The sequence below is a fragment of the Bidens hawaiensis genome, unplaced genomic scaffold (assembly GCF_021521415.1).
Source record: "Bidens hawaiensis isolate Kalapana, Puna unplaced genomic scaffold, B.hawaiensis_p1.1 tig00005588_1, whole genome shotgun sequence".
Lineage (NCBI taxonomy): Eukaryota > Viridiplantae > Streptophyta > Magnoliopsida > Asterales > Asteraceae > Bidens > Bidens hawaiensis.
In genome coordinates this window covers 380536-388782 of record NW_027491362.1, presented here as the reverse complement: position 1 = coordinate 388782, position 8247 = coordinate 380536, and the positions used below count along the sequence as shown (strand labels likewise).

The following is an 8247-nucleotide window of genomic DNA, read 5'->3' as shown; positions in this document are numbered from 1 at the left end:
CTCGCACAAATCCTAATCACTATGAATAGAGGATGTCTCTCGTGGCATCACTATTAACCTCTATGTTAAGAATACATAAGACAAATGTTATCCTTCTTCATAAACCACTTCAATGGGGCCTAATAGTTTACTATATTCACTGCTAAATTAGCAGTTTAGTGCTTAAAAAATTCGAATACTTTGAGAGATTAACTATATGATTCAGTCCCCAATTCTATTTTCGCAATTAGCCGCCCGTCCGAATATTCAATAAATTGAATTTACCTTCTATTCAATTTTTAAATCAAGACTTTCCATGTTTTAATCTCTATTAAAGTATCACTAGTCATATGTGTTACGGGCGGACTAGACTGCCAGCTGGTCTTACCCATAACTACGTCATTATTATCTTTGACAATGATGCCTGGCATGATGTGTGCAGACACTAATATTTCTTTTAGACATGGCATATTCCCTATATGCCTTAAACATCTTAATAAATCCTTCTAGCTGAGTCTTTACTCTATCAACTAATCAACCCTAAATTATTGTATCACACTATATATTAAATCGAGATAGCCAATTTTTGGATACATGGCAATACTGGATACAAACAAGATGCACTAAGATTGTGGAACAAGACACCTAAAATCACCGATAGATAGTTAGTTGCTAATGATTGAGTTCACTCTCTACATAATCTATCAAGATGGATAAGTCTCAACTCCACGCCACCTGGCTAGTATATCGTAATGAAAGCCATCCATTCTGTTGGTGGTGGTTCACACTCTCAATCAAATTGACTGAACCACTGAGAGTAACAATTATTGGTCGCAATAATTTATTTTAGTATATTATCCTTTCCATGCAATAGATGCCCTATGTATCCACATGCAAATCCGTTCGACCATGCAACGTTTGACCAGATGATATGCTAGCAATACCAACTATCATTTCGAGTGGAATAAAGGTTGGGAAATGGCGACATACTCTTTCCGTGCACAACTAAGTTATCCACTGCTAGCACCATTTCAAATTATTGCAGTTATGGACCTACTAAATTCTAGGTCATGATAATAGTTTAAACCATTTTCCTCCCGCATGCCAGGTAATATAAAGCACTTACATTTCACCTTTCTTGCAGTTTTCAGATCTCAATCATTTCTATGAATTGGTAGCTGCATTTCTTAGAATGTATGCACCAAGATTTCCAAACACCACAAACCATTGTGATCGACATTCAAATACTTTTCAATTATGCGATTTTGTCTTTGCAGAAATATAAATTTCTCGACATAAGTCCAATGACCCGTTCCTTCAATTGACATCTTCATAGCTCGTTTAAAGAACATAATCTCAACTGAATTTCGGGACGAAATTCTAAAACCTGGGGAGAATGTGACACCCCATAAAATAAGTCATTTTCTGTACAATCACTAAGCACGATTTCTTTAAGTTAATTCCCTCTACATTAAAACTTGTTAAGTTTAATCACACGAGTCTAGCATAGGATCCATATGCCCGATATATTGCATATAAGTAATTTATTTTTTTTTAAATTACTCGAACTTCATTTATTCGTCGATAAAGAACGTAGGTGATAGAAAACCTTTAAACTACTTGGATATATATTTGAACAACCCGGGAGGTTTGATTCTATGTTACCTAATTATTTTTATAACTTTTTATATAAATATCAACAATGAATACGGAAATATTTACGAGCGTTTCTTTTATAATCCTACGTTGCATTACACTACCTGAACGTGAACGTTCGATTAATGTTTAAGGTTATGATTAATGTCTAATCGCCATACAATATTACTTAACCACCTAGTTCATCTATAATGCATCCAACTAGTCCTAAACTAACCTAGTTAATCTAAACCACCAAAATATCTAAAATAATTCATGGTGGTGAAACAAAATATTCACAAATATATCATAAGATATCAAAAGTCAATTGCCACCTCTTTTACTTATTATGGTAGCAGACACAAACAATCTAATCCATTCCATTGTTGACTATTTTCAAACCCAAACATTTCACTCAATCACTAACCTCCATCATTTTATCACTGTTGAAGACTTAGGCCATGCTTGTTATTACACCATATAGACAAACGTAAGAAACAGGTTATAACACACCAATTCAACAACCAACTTTAACCTCTTTCCATAGTTTGTGCCACTTCACAAACCCCACCCAACCTTCACGATTGCAGCTCCTTCACCACAAAATTAACACCATCAACCACCACCCTTTTCTTCCCCGTTGATGTTTCCAGCCTAACCGCCACTTCTACAGCCTCCATCCATCCTCGTGGTCACCGCAACACACGACCGCCAACCTGTCACCACCAACAATCACCGTTCACCTCCACCCACTATTGAACCATCACGTCACACACCGCTACCCGAAACGCCCCTGGCAACCTCCCTGGTCCAACTCCAACACCAACCTGGAACCGGCATCATCAACCGTCATCTTCTCTCTCTATAATCTCTCCACACTCTCTCTTCACGGGGAAGAAACATACACACACTTTCATACTAAAGATCTTGCAAGTTCAAACAAGCAAAAGGATATGAACTGGGAGACTAAAGATGGCGGATCAACCTCAGAACATTTTCTTGCTCTCACCTCAAACATGATCCCAGTGTTAAGTGAGCTAAAACCCATCTCTAAAATATCTTTTATGTATATATGTATATACACATACACACACAAAGTGTGTTTATGCTAAGCTTTCACTTAATAAAACAACTTCCACACTCGTTATGTTAAAAGAAACTCTAAACATATATAATCTTATCATGGTTAAAAAGAGTTAAACATACGAGAGAATAACTAAAAATAAGTCAGACGAGCCTACAACAAGATAATAATAAGTGTGCTTAGTTACATGTCAAGAAAATTTAAAATAAATAACATTTTTGTAAAGTTGGTTTTATGGTTACAGGTTGGTTTAAAAATATTTAAATGTCTAGAAATAAAATTTAGAAATTTGTAACATTTTATGAATAGAATTTGGGTTTTAAAATGCTTATAATGGTTAGATACGGGATTTGTTAAAAGATAGATTTTTCTTAGATTGGAACATAGATATATAAGGTGATATCTATATAAAAATGAATGTGGGTGGAGGATTTGGTAACAAACGAGTAAAACGCAATTCTACTCTAGTAACTCGGTTACTTGTTATAGTGAAAATGGACGTTTGAAGAGCTATATAAATTATGGGTACAAAAGAAAAATAATAATGTGGTATATAAATGTTTAAGAAGTAAATATATATTCATTCTAAAGACAGTGATCGGTTTTGTGAGTTATTGTTCTAAACATACGTTTATAAATGCTTAAATACAAATTTTAGGTAAAATATAGTTTGTGTGTTTAAAAAAAACAAATTTCTAATAATATATACTTATTCTCAAACTAGCAATGAAACTGAAGTAACCGACGAAACGTTCGGTTGGAGAAAGCAACCGACGCAAAGAAACGAAACGTTTGGTTGGTGAAAGCGACCGACACAAACAAATTAACTGAACTACTAGTTGGGTGAAAGCGACTATCATAAACCGACTTGCGAGTCGATAATGAACTAACTGTCCTTACTCGTTTAGGACGTGTGAAGGCAACGGAACCGGGTCTAAATTACAATTGCTAGCAAACAACCACTAAACTAAAGAGGTGAGTTTCACTACCCCTTTTTTACTGTTTTAATGCTTTATTTATTCGGGGGCGGAAAACATACACAACTGCTTTTATATACGATAATTAGAAACAATACGCACAATCCTTATGCGAACATGAGTTGAACTATGTAGTGCTATAAGTCCCTTGCTTACATACTATAACAATTAGCTAACGGAGATAGCCACATGAATATACGAATAGTACTATTGACGTTGACATTTCCCCCTACTGTTAGGTTAGTCGCGCTAACCTCCGATATTGCATCGAAACAGGGTGCGTATATTCCGTCTGAGAGATTTGAACAGGACAAACGGTTATAAGTCGTGGTTTGGTTATTGGCTCAGGGTTCGTCATATTAATTCGTAGAATTAGCTAGTCTAAGGAGGATCATCGTATTTGTTTCAACAGATTATCGTATACTTGTTTACGAACTGATTCAATGATTTATGAATAACATATTTTCATACAAGTGTCAAAACCTATGAACTCACCAACCATTGTGTTGACTTTTTAAACGTATGTTATTCAGGGAATTAACAACGCACGTAAGGAATTATGAAGATGGGACCTCATTGTATAATAAGGATACCAATTTGATGTTTAACTTCTTTTGTTAAAAAAAATATGGGTTTTAAACACTTTTATACTATTGGTATCCTAATACATTTATGTTGGCGATAATCATATATAAGCCTTTTGAGTTTATATATATTTTAAAACTCCTCATGTTTCTGGATTATCAATTCACTTGATTGTCCGTTGGAATTCCAATTTATAACATTGGATTTAGCTTTCATGTCATGCGGTATTATTATGATTAATTATCCTCATTTTCACATGTCCCGATATATGTTATGATAATATATTGCTATGAGTTACGTGAATAAGATTATCTGTATTCCGATACCCTGAGTGTCGCTTCTCGTGGAGTGTCCCACGAGCATGTTGTTGCGGCATCGACAACATGTGCACCAACCGTGACGGTGAGATCAGTTCACGGCGTCTCTTAAGTAAAAGCGTGGTACATATGGCTATTAATAGGCGTATGGATCGATCCTAGGATTAATATTAAGGAGATGGATAGCGGGTATGCCAACTCGCCATCTCGTGTGATAAATATGCAGGAGTAGCTACCTGTATATTGTCACGTTTTATGTTCGCTCATTGGTACATCCGTATGATACGTTTTAATTTATTTAATAAGGTTATTTTGCATTGTATCATCAATTGCAAGTTCAATCCAAATTATGTTTCATTAAATCATTAATTGTTGAGCCTATTATTCCGTACTGAGCATTCAGCTCATTCCGTTATTTTTAATTTTATACAGGTCCACAGGTTATTTTAGGCGTGATTAAGAGCGAGGGATAAAACATCAGGATCCTAACAAAATAACTTTTCAACCGTGTTAGTGTGTAAATTAACCTTAAGTTTGTCTTGTATAATGTGTTATATCTTTAACAAGTAAATATTCAAATTATGTCTTTTGTTCAGAAACCATGTTATTATGACACGTCAGCCCTTCCAGACCGGGGTGTTACAATTCAAGTGGAAAAGGGTGGTGTGGGGACTGTGTTAAGGTGGTGCGATTGAGATATTAGGATTGAGAGAGTGCAAATGTTTTTTCTCTTTATTTTTTTTATCATTTTTCTATATTTTCTAATTTGGGTTTCTTTTCTTATTTTAATTTCCTAATTTGGTTTTGTATGGAAATAACTGAAATGCCTTGTTTTTTCCCCCTTTTTTAACCAACGAACACACATTTTATATATACACCTATGTACATAATATGAATCCACACATTTGGTTGGCAAGCACACAACTTTATTATCAGAATGTCCTCTTAAGGACTAAAATGTCTTAGGTTCATGCAAATTAACAGTTTGTCAGAGTTCTCACAATGGGTGAGTTTTGTGTGTTTTTAGCTCTCGAAAAACACAACATTTTCCGATTGTATCACTGTGGAACTCGTTTTTGGAGTGTAGTTCTTGGTCGAGAACTAGTAAAAACGGATATTTGTGGGACTGTTTCTCTTTTAGTATAAGATATATAGAGAGAGAGGAGTTATTAAAAAAAAAAGATGGTGATAGTGTGAAGAATGTGACAATGTTTTTGGGTTTATTTGTTGAGTTGGGTTTTGGTGCTTTTGAATAAGTGTTTTCCTTATTTGTTAAGTGAGTTTTATAACTTGTGAGGTCACAATAATAAAATTTACTTTAAAGTTTAAACAACGCATAAATAGTGAAAGCTATCTTATTGGCATCGTGCATATATAATACTTTAGTACATGAAAAGATAACTTGATGTTTACGTTTGATATGGGCCACCATATGCCAAAACCAAAACGTGATAAAAAACTAGAGGTGATCAATTGATTTGGTTCTAGATAGAGAATTCTAGAAGCATTTTAATCACCTACATCATGTGATCCATATATGTATCATATGACCATCGCTGCAAACAACTTAAAACTTTTCCACTTTCTCCGGTGGGTGTATGCATGCATATTTATATATATGTATAACTGATTGATTAATAGTTCCAGAGGAATGATGTTCCCTGGGAGATATCACCGCCGCTCGAATTATCCTGATCATCGTAATCAGGATACTGATACTGAGGTGGTGGTTGCATGAAATAGTCATCGAACCCGTGAAATATATCGTAATTGTCCACATTGTTGATGTTATAATCATGTGGCACAACCAAAGATGACGTGGACTCCGAATCAGGGGGGTGCGTCTCCATGGGCATGACAGCATCAGGAACCGAGTTGGCATAGCGAGTTGCGGCAGCCTGTATTTCGGAAGTAGAAAAAGACGTTCCACCAGGAATGTTGGGCCGTTGCCACGGAGACAGTAGGCCGCGGCATCAAAAGCTCTAGCGGCTTTCACGGGTGAGTCGTATGAGCCTAACCAAATCCTCTCACGGCTGTTGGGCATCCTGATTTCGGTCACCCACTTCCCCCATTTCCTCTTTCGCACGCCTCTGTACTTTGGGTCGTGTGTGGAAGACTCTGATTCGGGGTTCATGGTTACCGATCGAGTATTTCGGGTTTGCTGGTGGAAGTGGCAGTTGACCTGTTTATATATGTGTGTTTTAAGTAGGACTGTTCAGAAGAGGACGAAATAGTGTTGACTTAAAAGTTAAAAATTAGAGTTTGATGTCAACGACCGCGTTGACATGGAATTCGTTTGTTAAATCCACAAAAGTAAACAAAGGGTGTTTTGTTTTTTTCCGCACAGCCCCCACAGTAAGAGAATATCTTTCGCTTATACAGTTATACTAAATATCTAAAATTTTCTTAAATCAGTTATAATGGCATAACTATATCTTATATTTGCAGATCTATCATCTATGTATTGTTCGTATAACTCCAAATACCTATATACTAGTAATAAATAAAAATCCATCATTTCATGCGTCGTCTCCGTATTCATCCTCCCATTTTTTCTCGCATCTTTTCTGTAACGCCCTGAACTTAGGATACCACAGTGGTTGAATTTGCGCATGCACTGTTGTTCTCAGTGGCGGACCCAGAAAAGTTTTTCACAGGGGTCAGAACTTTGAGAAATCGATTAACTATATATATATATAGAGAAAAAAAGGTTCAAATAAAAATAAATAGTTTCCTAAGAATGGTAAGAACCAATAGATTTTTGACATGTGTCATTACAACCTATGTTTAAAGAATAATTCTAGGAAACTATGTCGGTTATAAAGGTGAAAAAGTAATTCTAGGAAACTATGTCGGTTTTTAGTAATTTTAAATCTCAACCATTGATTAACATGATCCAATAGCTATGATTTATTCTTAGTCTTCATACGAAACTACTTCTTTTTAGTATAACCCTCCCTTATATATATATATATATATATATATATATATATATATATATATATATATATATAGAAAAGGGTTCAAATAAAAAGAAGTTGTTTCCTAGAAATGGTAAGAACCAATAGAATTTTGACATTTGGCATTAAAACATATGGTGAAAGAATAATTCTAGAAAAGTATGTCGGTTATAATGGTGAAAGAGTAATACTAGGAAACTATGACGGTTTTTGGTAATTTTTAAATTTCAGCCATTGATTGATATGATCCAATAGCTATGATTTATTCTTAGTCTTCCTATGAAACTAATTATTTTTAGGATAACTCTCCCCTATATATATATATATATGTATATATATATATATATATATATATATATGGGTAGGTTAAAATAAAAAGAGATAGTTTCCTAAGAAGACTAAGAATAAATCCTAGCCATTGGATCATGTTAATCAATGGTTGAGATTTAAAATCACCAATAACCGACATAGTTTCATAGAATTACTTTTTAATCATTATAACCGACATAGTTTCCTAGAATTATTCTTTCATCATCATTTGTAATGCCAAATGTTAAAAATTGATTGGTTCTTACCATTCTTAGGAAACTATAGGTTCCCAGCCGGATCTACACAGTAGTATCTCGTAACACGAGGGTGCGGGATACCCACGTATACGATACGAGTGTTGAGACGATAAACACGTTGAATCTAAACAAACACACGAGAAT

At 34.9% G+C, this 8247-nt stretch overlaps 1 pseudogene; it reads right to left on the bottom strand.

Annotated features, from left to right (window-relative positions):
• Positions 1 to 6211: 6211 nt before the first annotated feature.
• On the bottom strand, positions 6212 to 6989 carry LOC143630179 (ethylene-responsive transcription factor ERF017 pseudogene; annotated as a pseudogene).
• Between the last annotated feature and the right edge of the window lie 1258 nt (positions 6990 to 8247).